A 24,292-nucleotide genomic window follows, 5' to 3' on the forward strand; every position below is an offset into this window, starting at 1 on the left:
GGCAGACCCCGCAAAATCCTGACTCACAAAACACGTTTGCAATTTGACGAAACAGTTTCGCGGAAGAAATTGCATCATACTAGTTCATCACGTACGTACGTATATTTACATGATCAAATAGTACAAACACTAGTTCATACTCCATCTGTCTCACAAAAATTGTCTTAAATTTGTTTAGATATGAATGTATCTAATACTAAAACGTAATTTGATACATCCGTATCTACACAAATTTAAAAGGCATGTTCTGACTCTCCACTCCCAGCTTCTCAAACTTCAAACAAAATCACGCCGCGCTTTAGCCCGAGGAAGCTAAAATTCTCGAAGCTCTTCTCGGCCGTAGTGCAATTTGGAGAAGCTGGGAAAATCGAGCTCCGCGTTTACAAGAATCTGGAGTTCCATCTATTTACGCCCAATATGCCACCGCCCAGGAAAACGATTCGGGCTCGTACAGGCGCACGACCCCCTCGAGGCATCTGATCCAATCGTTTTCCCTCTCCTCTCTTCCTCGTTCTCTCTCTCGAACCCTCCTGCCGCCGCCAGTCACGCCGCCACGCCCGCTCCCCCGTGGCTGCGACGCCGGCGCCACCTCAACTAGTACTGCCGCCTCCTCTCCTCCGACTTCCACCCCAGGAGCGTGCCCCAAGCCCCTGATGCTCCAGCGCAGAGCAGAGCGCTTTAATTCGGCCATGGCGTATGCATTTTCGATCTCCTTTGTTACTGAACAATAGGTTGTGCACTCTGATGGAATGGATTCGCGACGAATAGGGCGACAAATTTGATGTTCAAGTTGATGTGACTCGGGGTCTAAATCACCTGATTTGATGAGTAATTGGCAGTAGTTATGTGTCCAATTTGTTCCTGTGCGTGAGCTGAAGGTTGAGGACGACCTGTAGCGAAGGTGGGCTAGGTGGGAGGCTCCCCTACTACAGCCCAGCCGGCCCAATACGGCGCTAGACAGGCCAACAGCCGCTGCCAGCCCATGGTGGTGATGGAGAAGTTGATTTTGCTGCAGAACGGATGGAAATGTGGAGTTAGAAGCCACTCTGAGAAGCTGGAAATGTGGAGTTTTGAGAAGCTGGAGAGGTTTAGAACAGGCCCTAAGACAAGATTTTTGGGACGGAGGGAGTACCACATGCTACATCAGTACTAGTACTAGAGGGGTGGGGATCTCACGGCGGCGAGCTCGCGGCCATGGACGACACCGTGGAGGAGCTTAATCCTCCTCACCGGAGCTGCCGAGGTCGATGTACTTCGCCCTCTGCTCCTCGCGGATGCGCCGCCACTCGTCGTCCTTCTCCTTGGCGGCGAGGTTGGTCGCGACCGCCTGCCGAACCTCAAGGTCTTCGAGCTCCTCGTGGTGGCGTCGGCGCTCTGTCTCCTCGCGCACGCTCCGCTCGGCAATGGCGGCCGCAACCGCGTCGACATCGGCGACGAAGTCCTCCGGCCCGATGACTCCGCGGCGGTCGAGCTCCTCCTAGACGGGGACGAACCCGAAGTCCTCCGGCTCCTCCAACCACTCCCTCTTCACGGGGAGAAAGGCCCGCGCCGGAAGAGGAGGAGCTCCCGGCGTAGGAAGATCTCGCCGCGGAGGATGAGCCCGCGGCAGAGGACGGGGTGCGACCGTGCCGACGGTTGTACTCATCTGCTCGCGGACGCTGAAGCCGCCGAGAGGTCGCGGTTGGTCCACTTCCTCGCGCCGTCCGACCAGACGCGCCGCTCGCGCTCGGGGTTACTGCCGCCGCCGGATCTGCTCCCGCAGCCGCGTCCGGAGCTCCACATGCGTCCCCCACATGGCGGCTGGAGGCGGAAGGGGGTCGCCGGCGTACACAGCGACAAAACAGGTTCGGTGTACTGGTAAATATGCAAAAGCAGCCATCAATTGTTGTTCTTTGCTAGAATACGAAAAATACACTAGAATTGTTAATTAATGTCTTCATTTACTAGCATCCATATATTAATATAATCTCGTATTAATCCCGTGCATTGCTCGAATACGAAGAAATATATTGAAATCGTTCATTAATGTCTTCTTGTTATACATAATATATATAAACATTTATAAAATATATCTTGGGAAAATCTTGTGATCAATTCTGTGCTTTGTTTGAATACGAGGAATATACTGAAATAGTTCGCTAATGTCTTCTTATACGGAATATATAGAAGTCATTTGTTAAAATATATGTTCAAAAATCTTGTAGTATAAATATGTGTTTTGCTGTAATATGAGAAATATATTGCATTAATGTCTTCTTATAAGAACTATATGGAAAGCAAGAAAAATCTTGTACAAATAATTGTTTATTAATCTCAATAATGTTACTCCCTCTTTAAAGAAATATAAGAGCGTTTAGATCACTAAAGTATAAGATATGTTAAATCATTTATAAATATTTATATATAGGAAAGTGCTATATCAATTTATTCTGTGTGAGAATTGTTATAAACAATGTTATTGTCATTGTGACTAATACTTTCTTAATCTTTAACGATCATATGAGTAGAAACTGGTAAACAAAAATCTAAAAAGGAATATAAGAACAAAAGAATCATTTACTATGGATGTTTCTCTAAACAATGTACACTTTAATGTGATCACATTTGCACGTTAATAACTATTCTTAAAATTGTGAAAAAATTTATTCAAAACTCCAATTAGAGTATGTCTAAGTTATAAATAATTAATCAAAACCAAATATGGAGATCATTTATGTTAAATATGACATGGATATTTTGTTTTACAAATAAATTTTTGAGGTTGAGGATTGATGTCACAGTACACTTGGTGTTGTACAAACTAGCATTCACTCGGTCTACTAGTTGGTTAACACGATGCCAAAAGAGGTTCAATGCACATATATCAATATACTGTGCAACTTTTAGATGGGGGTTCTAATATAAATTTAATGTTGAATAACTATTAAAAATATATAAATATATATACATATACATATAGAAAGCATTTATTAGTATAACTTATATACAGAAAATCTCTTATTACTGCAACTAATAGTTTGCTAATCTTTTAACGAACTTATGTTAACAGTAACTAAAGAGTAAATACAAAAAAAACATATTTTCCATTACTACCAGTATTTATTCAAATATGAACACACTTTAATGTGATCACATTTGTAGTTCTAATGATTTTCCCAGAATAATGATTGTTATAGTCATAGCTTTTTATTTGAGACTTGAATTATAGTATGTCAACGTTATAAATACGAAATATAAAGCAATGATGGGTATTATTTACCTCAATTATGACATGGAGATTTTCTAAAGGCAATTTTGTGAAGATAAGTATTGATGTCACCATACTTTGATGTTGTACAGGTTGGCGTTTGTTAGGTTTGTCAGTTGGTTTACACAACGCCAAAAAGGGGTTCACTACTTTACTTGTGGGTTTCACTAAGCATACCCTTTTTCGCACATAAATAAGAACCAAATATATGAGGTGTTTATTTAAGAGGATTTTACATTCCTGCCCTTAATTGGTGCCCATCAAATAATTTTGCTCCTACTTTCAACGGGTGCTCAGTTTCGCCCCTAAACGAGATGACATGGAGGGTCACTGTGAAACATCTTTGACAAGATGGAAATGGATCATAAGGGGCATTTCTATAACCAAATATAAATGTATAGGGGCAAAACTAAACATAGTTATAATCTAAGGGCAAAACAAAACATAGTTATAAACTAAGGGCAAAACTGTCTAGTGGGCACCAACAATGCAGACATGTAAAATTCTCTTTATTTATATATGTCTTATGTACGATGTGCAATTGCACCAGTAAAAATCTAAGGGCGGAGATATTTTTGACTTGTTACAGTGACTAGTGATTAACTTTTTAATGATGATATGTTAGCTGAGACCAACTCGTGAGTTTAAAAATTTATAAGAATTTCACTTCATTTTCCGCTATGAAAATTTATCTAAAATACGTTCACACGTTAATGTGATTATGTTTTGCAAAATCAACGAACTTTTTATAATAATGATTGGTATAATTGTAACTTTATTTGCAGCCTGCTATAGAAAATATCTTAGCCATAACTATTGAATAGTAACCAAGTATAGAAAGCATTTATATATGGTATGGAGATTCTATTAAATAAATTTTCAAAGGCAAAAACTCAATTTTGATCGATGGATGAGGCTAGACATAAAATGTATTGATTTGGGTTTATCTTTGGTGCTACCTACAAAAGCACGATCTAGCCTTCTAAGCAAACCATCTTGGCCATTCAGTCGTATCTAGACTCAAGGAAAGTTTATCTAATAATTATATATTATTGTATACAATGCCTAATAATACAGTATAATTACCATTTAATATGGCTCCTTTTACATTAATGCCTTATAAAATCATAAATAAAAGGCCGTCTAATTGAGTTTTCAATAGTGTCTAATAATTCTAAACCGGATGTTAGAAGTTGTGATAGATTAATTCTTCCAATTTTTTTTTAGAAAATTGAACTTACTCTAAGTGCTCAAGGGTAATTACTTTTTGAAATTCTCCTAGTTATCTGGTACAGATGTTTGTTTGGTGCTACTGGAATAGTCGACTAGTATCACATAGTCAGAGATTTGGCATGATTTCATAATTTTGGTCCTACAACACTGAGGTTGGAGTTTCCGTAGCATGGGTCGAGAGCTCAAGCACATCGTTGTTACACTCACCGATGTCAACAAGTTAGTCCACAATGGGTCTCTCACCATGCAAATAATCAATGGCCCCACAAGAAATTTGAGGTACATTCCAGGATACTTAGTCACTGGATCTATTCCCCCCTTTCGTGCAACCTCACATGCACCTTCAGTTCGTTGAGGTCGCCATGGAGAAAAAAGGTGTGTGGCAAGAGATAGCATCACTATGACATCCATGGCAAAGATCAAGGCGACTATGGTAATCGTGGTGATTGCTCTCTGGCACCCGGGGCAAGCACGAACGCAGCGGCCTGCTCATGCACCATGGAAGATCCTTTTTCTGATGAATATGATCCTGGTAATGGACATGGGCATGATTGTGGGACACCAACAAAGACCACAGTGGTGCCACTGATTCACCCCATTCCCACCACTTTCCCCACACACTTTGTATCCATGAAAACTCTGTTGATGTCCTTGGTTTGTCTTCGGCGTCCATACACATGCCTACCTGGTCATGCTCTCATGGGCCCAACATCGAACTCCCCGATCATCATGTGGCACACGTCAATTCCTCGGGATCACGACCCCATGATCCACGCTACCATGAGCAACACTTCTCTTGGTACTCGTGAGTGGTACATGGACACGGGCAACTCCAATCACAGTAGAAGCAACTTGTATAACTCGACGACACATCTTTCCTCTATAGGTCATGCTTCTAGCATCTGATTGACATTTCATTGAGTTTGACCCATTTTGGTTTCATTGTGGATCTAGCCACCAACACACCTCTTATAAGATTTGATAGTGGAGCCGAGCTCTACCCCCACTCCCATCACCACTCTAGCAGCTTACACCACCTGCACCAATGACTTGTTGCATCTGTTGGGACCCCTAGTGCATCTTATTTTTCTCATTTTCCTTATGTTTTCCTTTGGGGATGTAATAAAGAAATTGGTCATCTCTCCTTTATGCGAACCATATCATCCTGGACGACAACCTTAGTCGCTCTCCTTTGTGTGAACGGTATCATCTAGGCAGACAACTCATTTACCATTTTCTTTGTCTCTTTTATTCTACTACTTCTCCCTTCCAAGTTATTCATTGTGACTTGTGGACCACGTCGCTTATTAGCGGTTCTGCCCTTTTCTATTTCTACTCCCTCGTTCAAACTTATTCGTTGCAACTTTTGTGGACCTCATCGTCTATTACAAATATTACCTTACTGTTCTTTATGATTACTCGAGGTTTTCCAACAACAAGATATTGAGAAGTATGCCCAAAAGAGAAGGGAAAGGCGGAGTCTGTACCAAGAAACAAGAGTATGGAGCCATTCAAACAACAAGATGTTGAGAAGTATGCCCTAAAGATGAAAAAGGCCAACTTATCAAGGTTACATGTGACATTGTTGGAGGCGCGTACCACTTCGGTTAGCGGCTGAGTGTTGCTCATGGCAGCATCGGTCATGGCCTAAGAATGCAATGTTGCATCATATGACGATGGGGGAACTGGCTGGTGAGATGTCTTATACAACGCCTCATGAGCTAGTTTGCCACTATAGCGCTTCATGACGCTTGTATGGCGGTATGGGTCAACCTATCTGGAGTCCCTACCGCTCCTTCCATTAGCTAGTGGCTAAGTTCGCCTCTTTTTCTTGCACTCGTTGAATTAAAAAACTAGCATCTAATGTTTTAAATTGACTAGGCTATTTTTATTGGTTAAAAAAGGCATACATTCAAATATTCATGGATTTGAAAAATATTCATGATTTTGAAAATAGTTCACAATTTTGGGGGAAATCATGAATTAAAAAAAATACAAATTTTGAAAAAGTTCATGAATTTGAAACATGTTCACATGTGTTAAAAGTTCACGGACTGAGAATATATTTGTGGATTTGAAAAAAATATTCGCCGATTTTGAAAAAGAAATCACAAAATTTGAATTCAAATGAAAAGAATAAAGAAAAACCGAGAGCCACCAAAGAAGACCCAAATAGAAAACACATAAAACCCCGGTTAGAGCTTCTAGAAGCTTCACAATACCAATAAAAGGGTTTTACATGGCCGATCCACTTATCACGCCTATCTGTGTGCACCTTAGGGCTCATTCGGTTTGAAGGAAATCAAAACGTAGGAATTAGGAATAGTATAGAAATATGATAGGATGGCACTTGCCATCCTAAGGAATTGACTTGCCTCGTTCCTACGCGTAAAATGAGCTTTGAGTGGATGTGTAGTTTCCTCCAAAAACACGGGAAATGAGTAGTATTCCTACGAAATTTCTGCACGCATTTCCTACAAACCGAATGCATACATAGGAAATTTTTCTCTGGAATCCTTATTCCTATGTTTTTCCTACGAAAATCCTCCAAACCATTGCTTAGGCCTATATGCACAACGCATTGTTCGGTGGATTTGCCCTAGTTGCTGGGCCCAAGAATACGATCGGGTAGGCCTGCGTTTGAACGCGGAGGCGCGGGCCTATAATACGAACATAGTTCGACGGTAGAACTCCTAATGCTTGAGGCGCCACCGAACAAGCCGTAGCTCGCACGACCCTAGGGCGGCCCGCGGCCCAAATAATGCTCGGGCTCGGTGACTAGATGGTTCAATGGCCCTTTTTTTATTGATGGCCTATTCGTTCAATTGCAGACAGTAAAAAAGACCAAGAACTATTGGTCTAGAATAAAACAAACTTCCGGTCTTCCATAGATAAAAGATGGTACATTCAAATGGTCGTATGTTTCACTAATTTAAAAAATATACCTGAACACAATAAAGTCGTGAATTGAAAAAAAATGTTCATGAATACAAAAATGTCCGCAAAGATAAAACAATTATTCGCCAATTCAAATATTGTTCGTGAATTGTAAGAAATATCACAAATTTGAGAAAAAGTTAGGGAATTTGAAAAGTTCATGAACTTAAAAAGTGTTTGTGAAAATAAAAAAACATGAATTTTAAAAAGGCTCATGCATTCGGGAAAAAGACCACAAAGGCAAAAAATGTGAAAAACAAATAGAAATTTGAAAAAAATTCATGAATTTGAAATGTATGAATTTTATGTATTGAAAAAGTGCATGAATTTAATAAGTAATAAAAAATCATGATTTAAAAAAATCAAGAATTTTGAAAAGTTCACAAGATTAAATAAAAGTCGATGGGTATGACAAAAAGGTTGTGAAAAGCGAAATAAACAAAGAACAAAAACAACGAAAAAGCAATAAACAAACCAAAAACGAAAAATATAAATAAAGGAATATCAGGAAAACGTCACAAGCTTTGCAAAACTGTTCGGAAGCTTCTAAAAGCTTCACAAAACCGGATGATGGATGCTTATAACAAACCAAAATGCAACCTACATGGGCCGGCCCATTTCTTAAAGTACGTACTTGAGGAGGGTGGGCGCCATGTACCGATATTCCTATAAGTGACGTCTTTAGCACCAAAAATACTCAATTATAATGCCCTGAAAAAAGCACCAAATAGAAACAGACGTTCGGCGGGATCCAATGGGCAGGGCCGGCGGTGGGGACAGGCGCGTCCCATGAGTCAAGGTTGAACAGAAGCTTCACAAACTGTCCGGCCGTTTTTACGGAATCCTTTTTTTTCGGAATATTTTATACGGAATCCAATCTGTATAAACCATAAGAGCAACTCCAACGGGCCGACCCAAACTGACGGTGTTTTTGTCCATTTTTTATCTGTTTGGATCGGCTGCCCGCCCGCCGTTCGTCCTTTTTTAGTTTTAGGTCGGCGGTGCGTCCAACGGGCCGATCCATGAAAATTTCATGACTGTGCGTGCTTTAGATCATGCCAGCTGGCACTCCAACGCACGGGGGAAAGCGGCCTAGCGCACGGGAAAGGTTCGCGCGCGCGTCGCGGCCGGCGCTTGTTATAAGAAGACGCTCCCTCCACACTCTGCCCCGCTCGTTGTTCGCCACCCACTCGTTTTGCCTCTGCGCCACCATGTCGATCCGCCGCCTGGGCGCTTCGAATTTTCGCGGAGTCCGCGAGCGCCGCTCCGGCGCCTTCTCCTCCGATATCTTGTTTCGCAAGAAACGTCTCATCCTCGGCACCTTCGACACCGCAGAGGAGGCGGCCCCGCGCGCACGACGCGGCGGCGTGGCGCCTCCTGAGGCCTCGTCGGGATATGAATTTCCCGACGTGTCGAGCCAGCGGGCGCAGGATGTGGTGCCTCTCCCGCGCTTTTCACCGCCGAGGATCGTCGTGTCCACCGGAGGCGGCAGCGTCGCCTCGCCATCGCCGAGATGGACGTGGAAGCCATGGTGGTGTGGCACGAACGCTTCCCGCAGGACATCGTCGACGAGCGCCAATTCTACAAGAAAAGGATGTTGGAGAGGGTCCCGCAGGACATCGTCGACGAGCGCCAATTCTATAAGAAAAGGATGTTGGAGAGGGACGCGAGGAGGACGGAGCGAGCCGCCTATCGGGAGGACAAGCGTTCGCGGAAGCAGGCCGCTCAATTGAAGCTAAAGCTATGAGAAACGTCGGGTTGGGACTTTAAAGACGAGCAGCATGCTGACGCCTACATTCAGACGTCGGAGGAGGACATTACCGAGTCGGAGTCAGAAAGCGACGAGTTAGTGGTTTTTTTTATCTGTGTACGCTAGAACTATCTATGTATCCATTTTATCGGGAAAAATGGCCGACGGCGTCAGCGATGAAACAGGCGGGCGAGGATATGTTGTTTGATGTGAAGAGGCCAATCCAATGTGTCACCGACTAGCAGGCCCGGTGAGGAAAGAAGGCGAGCGCACGCGCGTCCGTATTGTGTCCACGCCGATGCAAATCCGACTAAAAAATAAGCCGGAAATGGGTCAGCAGGCGACGAGAGCGGACGCGCGTCCGTTTAAATCAACGCGTTGAGCCGACTTTTTTGCGCATCGATCCAAATAGACGGTCGTAGATGAAATGAGTTGTCTCATTGGAGTTGCTCAAAAACGGCCGAACAGACTAAAACTACGTTTGGGCGTTTGGCTACTCCAACTATTCCGTAGATAAGCAAAAAAAACCGGATTCTTCAATCGATACCTGAAATTTCACGTTTGTATAAAAACGACTATTGGTCACTTTTGTAAAAACCCGTTTTGCATATCCTCCTTCCTCTCTTTTGCCGATCCATGAGGCCGGTGGCCGTGGCCACATCCCTAACTACATAGCGTTGGCGCCCTCGAGGGCTGTCAGATGATGACGGCAGTGATCATCGGTAGGTTGCACGTCGAGGCTGTCCTCGTCTAGTCACCGCGCCACATACGGCCGCCGCCTCCTCCGTGTCGTCTGCCCTGGTCGCCGCCGCTGCAGGTCAGCCAAGTTGAGCTTTCACGGTGAGCCGTTGTTGCGGCATGCGACAACAAAGCAGGCGGATGAATCATATACGGCTGCAGCTTGGCATCGATCAAAAAGTTTGCACCCGTGGACACAATCTTTTCTCGTCCTTGAACCTCAACGGCGAGAGGTGCCATGGCCATGAACGACGACGTGCAAGCCGCGTCAACGACAAAAGGAAGGTGGATCCGTGGAGCTTTTTCCCATAAAACGTCTTGTGTGTCTCACGTACGTGTGCGTGAGTGTTTCGTGCATCCGCAACCGGTGGATCAAATCGATCCAGCAGCTTCAGGTGTCCGGCGAGATCGAAAGTCACCGTAGAATGAGAAAATCACGGAAGAATAGGAACAGTCTAAGTCATTATCCAAACAAGGAACTTTTTTTGCATCGTTTTTTTTTTGCATCGAACAAGGAACTGAACAAACACACTTTCCAAGCCAAACGTAATCTTCTACGTACTCCATATAAACTGATTACGAACATATTTTTAGTAAAACTGGTTTTGCTAAAACCCTGTTAAAAAGTCGTTTTCTACTGTATGAACCAAACACTAATGTTTGCTATCCAAACAGACACGTAATCATTTTTCGTCATACACGAGCGGGGACACACAGGCCCCGTTACAGCTGAGGATCCGGTCTTTCCTCTAGACTAGGATCTGGTGGTCAGAGCTACAACCGAATACGTATAATACACAAGCACAGGTATAACACGAACGGGGCCTAATACATGCATAAACTGTACCAGCCGTACACCCTAGCTAGGTCGTTTGGCACGCGCAAGACCAGCCGTCGGCGGGCTGCAATGGCAAGAAAGCGGCGGTGGCCGCCGGTTGCCGCCTCAAACGCGTAACAACTAACAGATTGATCTTCCCCAGTGTAAACTTTCCTCCAATCGATCGTCGATCGACCTCGCGCGCTCATGATCGAAATCGCGGCAATGTATAGCAACACAAACGAACGGATAATGGATATATACGATACAATGGAACGACATGGTTACCTTTAGTTCCCGCCGGCGATGTGCGAGCCCTGGCTGAGCTGCTTGCCGCCGCGCGCCTGTGTGCGCCGGGAGGGAGGAAAGAGATGACTGCGCGAGGCCTTCCTTCGTTTGTTTCGATGACATGCAGCGTCTTAGACCATCTACAACCGTATATCACATTATCACAAATATCGGACGCACCCAGTCGTGTTTACGGAGAGGCATGGTTACCCCGTGTCTGGTGGAACCGCATACCTCAAATTCATACTACACGCACCAACTGTTGTTTGCGGTGAAGGACGCTGGCGCGCTGCAGCTATTGACAGGCAGAGAAATTAGAGTATATAGCAAAAAAAAAAAAAAAACTACCACATTACATGTTATGTTAATAGAAAACTATCACTTTTTTTTGAATTTTCACGCGGGAGGGGGGGGGGGGGGAGATTTCCCCACCTGAATTGTCATATATCTAGGCCCAAACAGCCGAGTAAAACATCCGTCACAAGTACATTTTTACAAGTAAAGAGAGAGGGAGGGGGGAGGGGGGGTAGGGTGTAACATCAGGGGGTAAAGCATCTGCTGCCTGCTTAAGAGCGTCTGGGAGGCGAACACGCCAGAGAACGACGTCCTTTCTACATAGTTGCACCAGTCGGGGAAGCAACGGAGGCAAGCCCCGGAAGACGACCGCGTTGCGGTGCTTCCAAAGTTGCCAACAACAAAGGAGCAGGAAGGTCACCCCCATCCAGGGGGTATCGAACTTGGCACGAACATAAGGTGGAGCAGTTTGACGGACAGTCGGGGTCACCCCAACCATGGCCCAGAACTGCCAAGCAAATGGGTAGACAAAGATGAGGTGCTCCGCCGACTCGAGCGGTGTCAAGCAGATTGGGCAGGCCGCTCCGACAGGCTCAACAATGTGTTTCCGCAGGAGGACATCCCTCGTGTGTATCCGAGCTTGGACTAGGAGCCAGGCGAAGAACCGGACCCGGCTGGGGGCGTAGTTGGCCCAGATGAAGTCGACGAGCGACGCTCTCACTCCTTCGAATGGTTACATTTTAGGCCTTCTTATGTTCCAAAAAACTACCACAAAATTGGTTCAATGTTCCAAAAAATCTAGTTGTCGAACGGTTACATTTTAAGCCTTCGTATGACAGGAAGGGCTTGCCCGCCAGGCCCACGTCAGCTCCTGGCTGACGACGCGCGTGCTAACGGCCGTTAGGCCGCAGCCGTTCCGACCGGGCCAGGTCAACCCAAGCCATCTCCTTTGTCTCCCCCACTCACTCTCACCCCGTCTCCCCTTTCCCCCGTTGATGGCGGCAACGGCAAAACGAGTCGATGGCGGCGACTCTATGGGGCGATGGTGGAGACTATTCTGAGGTGGATAACTGATTGGGCAGCGGCAGCTTCGCCATGCAGCCGCCGCTGCCTACTCCTCCGGCGGCGAAGAGCTAGCCCTCGGACAGCCTACAACAGCTGCACAACCTACTACCTCTGCACGGGAGAATCAGGAGATTGCCCTTGAGTATAGAGCGACCAAGGCTTTTGTTGGCGGTGTCACCGCAGATCTGGCCAATTCCAACCGCTGGGCCTTGACATTTGGAGGGGTCGAGTAAGTTTTCTCTCTTCATCTACTCGTTGACCAAACCCTTGTTTAATTTAGTACCGCTAGGTTAGTAGATAGCATGAAATCTTTAGTTAGGTTTGAGCAAACCCTAATTTAATGTAGTAGTGATTCAGATTAGTAGATGTATTTAGTTGGATCCATTAGTGATTTAGATTAGTACATGGATTTTGTACTGAGTGTGCATGAGTGGTTATCCTAGCACTGAATTTGTATTGAATTATGTTAAATATGGATGTAGTTACAGATTTAGTACTCAATTTTCTAGTCAGTGGGCTAAATAGGGATGCAATTATAGATGCAATATAGTTGTGGCAGTACTAAATTTTGTTGCAGTTAGGTTTCTAATTTTGTACAAGTTACAAAAAGTCATGAAGTAACACATTCTGTAATACAGGCTGGATGATGACATTTGGGAGGTGAGACTGCATTTTTAGGGCAGAGATAACATGGAAAGAAGCTTTTCTCTTTTGAGACATCACTTTTCTCAATCTGATTGCACTTACTGAGACTGAAGGCTATGGGTCAAATGACTACATGTGCTGGGTAAAGGACGTTCAAATTGGACAGGATGGTTTATTTCTTCTGGACAATCAAGAGGCAGTTGAAGAAATGATTGACCACTTTGATTTCATAGTTCTGAATATCATGGTGGCCAAGGCTAATGAAGATAGAGATGTTGAAATTAATATGGGTCACAATGCTTATGAAGAACAAGTTCCAATAGGCAGCCCAGTGGGTGGCCCTGGTTTTGTGTTAAGTTTGTCACAAGGTGGTATTGTTCACCCTCTTGAAGTTAATCTAAACACACAACAAAGTTGCAACTTGAACAATACAGAAGCTCCTGGTGAAGATGGGGATGCAGCTAAAGAAGATGAGGCTAGTGGTGAGGATGGAGATGCTTGTGGAGAAGATGATGAGATGGACAAATCATCTTTAGACTTCGCGATTGATAGGGGTGATTACATAGGAATAAAGATGTCTTACAAGGCTTGAAAGAGAGGTGAAGAAAATGTGGTCAATGAAGAATAAACTTATGCTACACAAGAGAGGCCACAGTTTTAAGGTGACAGTGTCCTTACCGGGGGTGGCTAACACTAAGGAGCCCTGGGCTGTAGGCAGATGGTGTTGGAAATATGCCCTAGAGGCAATAATAAAATGATTATTATATTTCCTTGTTCATGATAATTGTCTATTATTCATGCTATAATTGTATTATCTGGAAATCGTAATACATGTGTGAATACATAGACCACAATGTTCCCTAGTGAGCCTCTAATTGACTAGCTCGTTGATCAACAGATAGTCATGGTTTCCTGGCTATGGACATGGGAATGTCATTGATAACGGGATCACATCATTAGGAGAATGATGTGATGGACAAGACCCAAACCTAAGCATAGCTCAAAGATCGTGTAAGTTCGTTTGTGAGAGCTTTTCTAATGTCAAGTATCATTTCCTTAGACCATGAGATTGTGCAACTCCCGGATACCGTAGGAGTGCTTTGGGTGCATCAAACGTCACAACATAACTGGGTGGCTATAAAGGTGCACTATGGGTATCTCCGAAAGTGTCTGTTGGGTTGGCACGAATCGAGACTGGGATTTGTCACTCCGTATGACGGAGAGGTATCTCTGGGCCCACTCGGTAATGCATCATCATAATGAGCTCAATGTGACCAAGGGGTTGGTCACGGGATCATGCATTACGGTACGAGTAAAGTGACTTGCCGGTAACGAGATTGAACAAGGTATTGGGATACCGACGATCGAGTCTCGGGCAAGTAACGTACCGATTGACAAAGGGAATTGAATACGGGATTGATTAAGTCCTCGACATCGTGGTTCATCCGATGAGATCATCGAGGAGCATGTGGGAGCCAACATGGGTATCCAGATCCCGCTGTTGGTTATTGACCGGAGAGGCGTCTCGGTCATGTCTGCGTGTCTCCCGAACCCGTAGGGTCTACACACTTAAGGTTCGGTGACGCTAGGGTTGTAGAGATATTAGTATGCAGTAACCCGAAAGTTGTTCGGAGTCCCGGATGAGATCCCGGACGTCACGAGGAGTTCCGGAATGGTCCGGAGGTAAAGATTTATATATAGGAAGTCCAGTTTCGGCCAGCGGGAAGGTTTCGGGGGTTACCGGTATTGTACCGGGACCACCGGAAGGGTCCCGGGGGTCCACCGGATGGGGCCACCTATCCCGGAGGGCCCCATGGGCTGAAGTGGCGTGGGAACCAGCCCCTGATGGGCTGGTGCGCCCCACCCAAGGGCCCAAGGCGCCTAGGGTTGGAAACCCTAGGGGGCCGTTGCCCCCCGAGGGGGCATGCGCCCCCTGGTTGGAAACCCTAAGGGGGCCGTTGCCCCCAGGGGCCGCCCCCCCCTTTTAGATGGGATCTCCAAGGGGGCATGCGCCCCCCTAGCCCCTATATATAGTGGAAGGGAGGGAGGGCAGCCGCACCTTGCTCTTGGCGCCTCCCTCTCCCTCCGTAACACCTCTCCTCCCCGCTTGTGCTTGGCGAAGCCCTGCCGGGATCCTGCTGCATCCACCACCACGCCGTCGTGCTGCTGGATCTTCATCAACCTCTCCTTCCCCCTTGCTGGATCAAGAAGGAGGAGACGTCTTCCCAACCGTACGTGTGTTGAACGCGGAGGTGCTGTCCGTTCGGCACTTGGTCATCGGTGATTTGGATCACGGCGAGTACGACTCCATCATCCCCGTTCACTTGAACGCTTCCGCTCGCGATCTACAAGGGTATGTAGATGCACTCCTATTCCCCTCGTTGCTAGAATACTCCATAGATTGATCTTGGTGATGCGTAGAAATTTTTTAATTTCTGCTACGATCCCCAACAGTGGCATCATGAGCTAGGTCTATGCGTAGTTACTATGCACGAGTAGAACACAAAGTAGTTGTGGGCGTCGATATTGTCAATTTGCTTGCCGTTACTAGTCTTATCTTGATTCGGCGGCATCGTGGGATGAAGCGGCCCGGACCAACCTTACACGTACGCTTACGTGAGACCGGTTCCACCGACTGACATGCACTAGTTGCATAAGGTGGCTGGCGGGTGTCTGTCTCTCCCACTTTAGTCGGATCGGATTCGATGAACAGGGTCCTTATGAAGGGTAAATAGAAATTGGCAATTCACGTTGTGGTTTTGGCGTAGGTAAGAAACGTTCTTGCTAGAAACCTATAGCAGCCACGTAAAAACTTGCAACAACAATTAGAGGACGTCTAACTTGTTTTTGCAGCAAGTGTTTTGTGATGTGATATGGCCAAAGGTTGTGATGAATGATGAATGATATATGTGATGTATGAGATTGATCATGTTCTTGTAATAGGAATCACGACTTGCATGTCGATGAGTATGACAACCGGCAGGAGCCATAGGAGTTGTCTTTATTTATTTATGACCTGCGTGTCAACATAAACGTCATGTAATTACTTTACTTTATTGCTAAAGCGTTAGCCATAGTAGTAGAAGTAATAGATGACGAGACAACTTCAAGAAGACACGATGATGGAGATCATGATGATGGATCATGGTGTCATGCCGGTGACAACGATGATCATGGAGCCCCGAAGATGGAGATCAAAGGAGCAAATGATATTGGCCATATCATGTCACTATTTGATTGCATGTGATGTTTATCATGTTTTACATCTTATTTGCTTAGAACGACGGTAGCTTAAATAAGATGATCCCTCGTAATAATTTCAAGAAAGTGTTCCCCCTAACTGTGCACCGTTGCGAAGGTTCGTTGTTTCGAAGCACCACGTGATGATCGGGTGTGATAGATTCTAACGTTCGAATACAACGGGTGTAAGACAGATTTACACACGCAATACACTTAGGTTGACTTGACGAGCCTAGCATGTACAGACATGGCCTCGGAACACAGAAGACCGAAAGGTCGAGCATGAGTCGTATAGAAGATACGATCAACATGAAGATGTTCACCGATGTTGACTAGTCCGTCTCACGTGATGATCGGACACGGCCTAGTTAACTCGGATCATGTTATACTTAGATGACTGGAGGGATGTCTATCTGAGTGGGAGTTCATTTAATAATTTGATTAGATGAACTTAATTATCATGAACTTAGTCTAAAATCTTTACAATATGTCTTGTAGATCAAATGGCCCACGTTGTCCTCAACTTCAACGCGTTCCTAGAGAAAACCAAGCTGAAAGACGATGGCAGCAACTATACGGACTGGGTCCGGAACCTGAGGATCATCCTCATAGCTGCCAAGAAAGATTATGTCCTAGAAGCACCGCTAGGTGACGCACCCGTCCCACAGAACCAAGACGTTATGAACGCTTGGCAGACACGTGCTGATGATTACTCCCTCGTTCAGTGCGGCATGCTTTACAGCTTAGAACCGGGGCTCCAAAAGCGTTTTGAGAGACACGGAGCATATGAGATGTTCGAAGAGCTGAAAATGGTTTTTCAAGCTCATGCCCGGGTCGAGAGATATGAAGTCTCCGACAAGTTCTTCAGCTGTAAGATGGAGGAAAATAGTTCTGTCAGTGAGCACATACTCAAAATGTCTGGGTTGCATAACCGCTTGACTCAGCTGGGAGTTAATCTCCCGGATGACGCGGTCATTGACAGAATCCTTCAGTCGCTTCCACCGAGCTACAAGAGCTTTGTGATGAACTTCAATATGCAGGGGATGGAAAAGACCATTCCTGAAGTATTTGCAATGCTGAAATCAGCAGAGGTAGAAGTCAAAAAGGAACATCAAGTGTTGATGGTGAATAAAACCACTAAGTTCAAGAAAGGCAAGGGTAAGAAGAACTTCAAGAAGGACGGCAAGGGAGTTGCCGCGCCCGGTAAGCAAGCTGCCGGGAAGAAGCCAAAGAATGGACCCAAGCCCGAGACTGAGTGTTTTTATTGCAAGGGAAGTGGTCACTGGAAGCGGAACTGCCCCAAATACTTAGCGGACAAGAAGGCCGGCATCACGAAAGGTATATGTGATATACATGTAATTGATGTGTACCTTACCAGTACTCGTAGTAGCTCCTGGGTATTTGATACCGGTGCGGTTGCTCACATTTGTAACTCAAAGCAGGAGCTGCGGAATAAACGGAGACTGGCGAAGGACGAGGTGACGATGCGCGTCGGGAATGGTTCCAAGGTCGATGTGATCGCCGTCGGCACGCTACCTCTACATTTACCTACGGGATTAGTTTTAAACCTCAATAATTGTTATTTAGTGCCAGCTTTGAGCATGAACATTGTATCAGGATCTCGTTTAATTCGAGATGGCTACTCATTTAAATCCGAGAATAATGGTTGTTCTATTTATATGAGAGATATGTTTTATGGTCATGCTCCGATGGTGAATGGTTTATTCTTAATGAATCTCGAGCGTAATGCTACACATATTCATAGTGTGAATACCAAAAGATGTAAGGTTGATAATGATAGTCCCACATACTTGTGGCACTGCCGCCTTGGTCACATAGGTGTCAAACGCATGAAGAAGCTCCATGCAGATGGACTTTTAGAGTCTCTTGATTACGAATCATTTGACACGTGCGAACCATGCCTCATGGGTAAGATGACCAAGACTCCGTTCTCAGGAACAATGGAGCGAGCAACCAACTTATTGGAAATCATACATACTGATGTGTGCGGTCCAATGAGTGTTGAGGCTCGCGGTGGCTATCGTTATGTTCTCACCCTCACTGATGACTTGAGTAGATATGGGTATGTCTACTTAATGAAACACAAGTCTGAGACCTTTGAAAAGTTCAAGGAATTTCAGAGTGAGGTTGAGAATCAACGTGACAGGAAAATCAAGTTCTTGCGATCAGATCGTGGGGGAGAATACTTGAGTCACGAATTTGGCACACACTTAAGAAAATGTGGAATAGTTTCACAACTCACGCCGCCTGGAACACCTCAGCGTAATGGTGTGTCCGAACGTCGTAATCGCACTCTATTAGATATGGTGCGATCTATGATGTCTCTTACCGATTTACCGCTATCATTTTGGGGCTATGCTTTAGAGACTGCCGCATTCACTTTAAATAGGGCTCCGTCGAAATCCGTTGAGACGACACCGTATGAATTATGGTTTGGGAAGAAACCTAAGCTGTCGTTTCTAAAAGTTTGGGGATGCGATGCTTATGTCAAGAAACTTCAACCTGAAAAGCTCGAACCCAAGTCGGAAAAATGCGTCTTCATAGGATACCCTAAGGAAACCATTGGGTATACCTTCTACCTCAGATCCGAAGGCAAGATCTTCGTTGCCAAGAATGGATCCTTTCTAGAGAAGGAGTTTCTCTCGAAAGAAGTAAGTGGGAGGAAAGTAGAGCTTGATGAAGTACTGCCTCTTGAAGCAGAGAGTAGCGCAGCTCAGGAAAATGTTCCTGTGGTGCCTGCACCGATTAGAGAGGAAGTTAATGATGATGATCAAGATACTTCGGATCAAGCTCCTACTGAACTTCGTAGGTCCACAAGGACACGTTCCGCACCAGAGTGGTACGGCAACCCTGTCTTGGAAATCATGTTGTTAGACAACGGTGAACCTTCGAACTATGAAGAAGCGATGGCGGGCCCAGATTCCGACAAATGGCTAGAAGCCATGAAATCCGAGATAGAATCCATGTATGAAAACAAAGTATGGACTTTGACTGACTTGCCCGAAGATCGGCGAGCCATAGAAAATAAATGGATCTTTAAGAAGAAGACAGACGCGGATGGTAATGTGACCATCTATAAGGCTCGACTTGTCGCTAAGGGTTATCGACAAGTTCAAGGGGTTGACTACGATGAGACTTTCTCACCCGTAGCGAAGCTGAAGTCCGTCCGAATCATGTTAGCAATTGCCGCATTCTATGATTATGAGATATGGCAAATGGACGTCAAAACGGCATTCCTTAACGGCTTTCTTAAGGAAGAATTGTATATGATGCAGCCGGAAGGTTTTGTCGATCCTAAGAATGCTAACAAGGTGTGCAAGCTCCAACGCTCAATCTATGGGCTGGTGCAAGCATCTCGGAGTTGGAACATTCGCTTTGATGAGATGATCAAAGCGTTTGGGTTTATGCAGACTTATGGAGAAGCCTGCGTTTACAAGAAAGTGAGTGGGAGCTCTGTAGCATTTCTCATATTATATGTGGATGACATACTGTTGATGGGAAATGATATAGAATTCTTGGAAAGCATAAAGGCCTATTTGAACAAGTGTTTTTCAATGAAGGACCTTGGAGAAGCTGCTTATATATTAGGCATCAAGATCTATAGAGATAGATCGAGACGCCTCATCGGTCTTTCACAAAGTACGTACCTTGACAAGATATTGAAGAAGTTCAATATGGATCAGTCCAAGAAGGGGTTCTTGCCTGTATTGCAAGGTGTGCGATTGAGCACGGCTCAATGCCCGACCACGGCAGAAGATATAGAAGAGATGAGTGTCATCCCCTATGCCTCAGCCATAGGGTCTATTATGTATGCCATGCTGTGTACCAGACCTGATGTAAACCTTGCCGTAAGTTTGGTAGGTAGGTACCAAAGTAATCCCGGCAAGGAACACTGGACAGCGGTCAAAAACATCCTGAAGTACCTGAAAAGGACCAAGGATATGTTTCTCGTTTATGGAGGTGGCGAAGAGCTCGTCGTAAAGGGTTACGTCGACGCTAGCTTCGACACAGATCTGGATGACTCTAAGTCACAAACCGGATACGTGTATATTTTGAATGGTGGGGCAGTAAGCTGGTGCAGTTGCAAGCAAAGCGTCGTGGCGGGATCTACATGTGAAGCAGAATACATGGCAGCCTCGGAGGCAGCACAAGAAGCAATCTGGGTGAAGGAGTTCATCACCGACCTAGGAGTCATACCCAATGCGTCGGGGCCGATGACTCTCTTCTGTGACAACACTGGAGCTATTGCCCTTGCCAAGGAGCCCAGGTTTCACAGGAAGACCAGGCATATCAAGCGTCGCTTCAACTCCATTCGTGAAAGTGTTCAAAATGGAGACATAGAAATTTGTAAAGTACATACGGACCTGAATGTAGCAGATCCGTTGACTAAACCTCTCCCTAGAGCAAAACATGATCAACACCAGAATTCCATGGGTGTTCGATTCATCACAATGTAACTAGATGATTGACTCTAGTGCAAGTGGGAGACTGTTGGAAATATGCCCTAGAGGCAATAATAAAATGATTATTATATTTCCTTGTTCATGATAATTGTCTATTATTCATGCTATAATTGTATTATCCGGAAATCGTAATACATGTGTGAATACATAGACCACAATGTGTCCCTAGTGAGCCTCTAGTTGACTAGCTCGTTGATCAACAGATAGTCATGGTTTCCTGGCTATGGACATGGGGATGTCATTGATAACGGGATCACATCATTAGGAGAATGATGTGATGGACAAGACCCAAACCTAAGCATAGCACAAAGATCGTGTAGTTCGTTTGTGAGAGCTTTTCTAATGTCAAGTATCATTTCCTTAGACCATGAGATTGTGCAACTCCCGGATACCGTAGGAGTGCCTTGGGTGTGCCAAACGTCACAACGTAACTGGGTGGCTATAAAGGTACACTACAGGTATCTCCGAAAGTGTCTGTTGGGTTGGCACGAATCGAGACTGGGATTTGTCACTCCGTATGACGGAGAGGTATCTCTGGGGCCACTCGGTAATGCATCATCATAATGAGCTCAATGTGACCAAGGGGTTGGTCACGGGATCATGCATTACGGTACGAGTAAAGTGACTTGCCGGTAACGAGATTGAACAAGGTATTGGGATACCGACGATCGAGTCTCGGGCAAGTAACGTACCGATTGACAAAGGGAATTGAATACGGGATTGATTAAGTCCTCGACATCGTGGTTCATCCGATGAGATCATCGAGGAGCATGTGGGAGCCAACATGGGTATCCAGATCCCGCTGTTGGTTATTGACCGGAGAGGCGTCTCGGTCATGTCTGCGTGTCTCCCGAACCCGTAGGGTCTACACACTTAAGGTTCGGTGACGCTAGGGTTGTAGAGATATTAGTATGCAGTAACCCGAAAGTTGTTCGGAGTCCCGGATGAGATCCCGGACGTCACGAGGAGTTCCGGAATGGTCCGGAGGTAAAGATTTATATATAGGAAGTCCAGTTTCGGCCAGCGGGAAGGTTTCGGGGGTTACCGGTATTGTACCGGGACCACCGGAAGGGTCCCGGGGGTCCACCGGATGGGGCCACCTATCCCGGAGGGCCCCATGGGCTGAAGTGGCGTGGGAACCAGCCCCTGATGGGCTGGTGCGCCCCACCCAAGGGCCCAAGGCGCCTAGGGTTGGAAACCCTAGGGGGCCGTTGCCCCCCGAGGGGGCATGCGCCCCCCTGGTTGGAAACCCTAAGGGGGCCGTTGCCCCCAGGGGCCGCCCCCCCCTTTTAGATGGGATCTCCAAGGGGGCATGCGCCCCCCTAGCCCCTATATATAGTGGAAGGGAGGGAGGGCAGCCGCACCTTGCTCTTGGCGCCTCCCTCTCCCTCCGTAACACCTCTCCTCCCCGCTTGTGCTTGGCGAAGCCCTGCCGGGATCCTGCTGCATCCACCACCACGCCGTCGTGCTGCTGGATCTTCATCAACCTCTCCTTCCCCCTTGCTGGATCAAGAAGGAGGAGACGTCTTCCCAACCGTATGTGTGTTGAATGCGGAGGTGCTGTCAGTTCGGCACTTGGTCATCGGTGATTTGGATCACGACGAGTACGACTCCATCATCCCCGTTCACTTGAACGCTTCCGCTCGTGATCTACAAGGGTATGTAGATGCACTCCTATTCCCCTCGTTGCTAGAATACTCCATAGATTGATCTTGGCGATGCGTAGAATTTTTTTAATTTCTGCTACGATCCCCAACAGATGGGCCTGGGTACCCCAGTCCCACGGGCCTGATAGTAGTCCCCGGGCCCGCGGCGTGCACGACTCCACCCGTGAAGAAGGGAGGGGGCAAAACGGTGGGGACACCAACCGGCTGTGGGCTAGGCTCGACACATGGCATGCAACGGGGCACGGGACAACCCAACTTCCCCATGACGCCTCAGCAACCGTCCGGGCTGAAATAAAGCCTGACGGGCGCCGCACGAGGCCATCATTGCTTTGAAGGCGAAGGGGCACGAACCAACCCCCATCAGCGATATAAAAGGGCAAGGGGTCCGTGAGGGAGTCTTGGATTAAGGGGTCCTCGGGCGTCCGGGCTATATGACATGGGCCGGACTAATGGGCCGTAAAGATACAAGACAGAAGATTTTCTCCCGTGTCCGGATGGGACTCTCCTTGGCGTGTAAGGCAAGTTTAGCGTGCGGATATGAATATTCCTTTCTCTATAAACCGACTTTGTACAACCCTAGCCCCTCCGGTGTCTATATAAACCAGATGGTTTAGTCCGTAGAGGCAATCATAATCATACATGCTAGACAATTAGGGTTTAGCCATTACGATCTCGTGGTAGATCAACTCTTGCAACCCATATACTCAATAAAGTCAATCAAGCAGGACGTAGGGTATTACCTCCATCGAGAGGGCCCGAACCTGGGTAAAACATCGTGTCCCTTGTCTCATGTTACCATCAATTCTTAGATGCACAGTTCGGGACCCGCTACCAAAGATCTGCTGGTTTTGACACCGACATTGGTGCTTTCATCGAGAGTTCCTTTGTTGCGTCGACAACAGGATTGATGGGCCGCCTTTTATCAAGGACGGTATTACTTCTGGAGGAGCCCTGGCCTCACGCCAAACCCTCCGGCTGGGCAGCTTTACCATGGCCGCCCGTTCGGCCTTTAAGCCGATGATGACTTCCCAAGTCATCGAAAATCGTCTCCATGTCGACTCCAGATACTCCAAGCAGATGGATCCGGCGGATTTTTCGTCCTTAAATGAACTCCTGGATCGTATCGCCGCCCTGGGAGTCGCTACAGACTATGATCAGATTGGGCTTAAACCCGATTGGATAGAAATCAAATCTCCGCCGATCACCCATCATATAGCGGCAGTTGAGGAGCAAAGCAACAACAACTCTTCCCCTATACTGAAAACAAGCTATGTTCAGATTTCCGAGCTCATAGAGCCGGATACTTGTCCGCAGGGTGACACTCCCGGTCCTCCGAACTAAGAACCGGACGTTGAGCCTAAGGAATCATTGGACATCCCGGATCCCAAACTGATAAACTTGGAAGTTCTTCAAACTCCGGACTCCACATTGGGCCAGGGTTCGGATGTTATGCCACCCACTCACCACCAGCAATATTCGCCAAGCAATTCTGGTCCCTCGGATATATGTGACCTCATGTACGTACGGCAGCAGCCTCAGGAAACAGTCCATCACTTATGGGCTAGATTCCTCCTTGTCAAGGACAAGGTTAAAGATTGCCGCGACGAGGACGTGATTTCAACATTCCGCAATAATTGCACGGACAAAGGAATCCTCAACGCCCTCAACCGCCATCACATACTGCACTTCTCTGACTTGGCAACCATAGTACAGAAGTACCGCGCAATGGAAAATGCCTGGAAAACTCAGACATCTTGCTGGGAACCACCGGCCTTCACGCCACCTCCCTGGCGGGCAAAAAGGATGCACCCTCGAGCAGCACCTGACCCCGTAGGCAAGAAAATTAAACCCATTACGGGATGTGGCACCGTTCTTGAAGGATGGCTT

This window comes from Triticum aestivum, chromosome 6A (assembly GCF_018294505.1).
Source record: "Triticum aestivum cultivar Chinese Spring chromosome 6A, IWGSC CS RefSeq v2.1, whole genome shotgun sequence".
In the NCBI taxonomy this organism is placed as follows: domain Eukaryota; kingdom Viridiplantae; phylum Streptophyta; class Magnoliopsida; order Poales; family Poaceae; genus Triticum; species Triticum aestivum.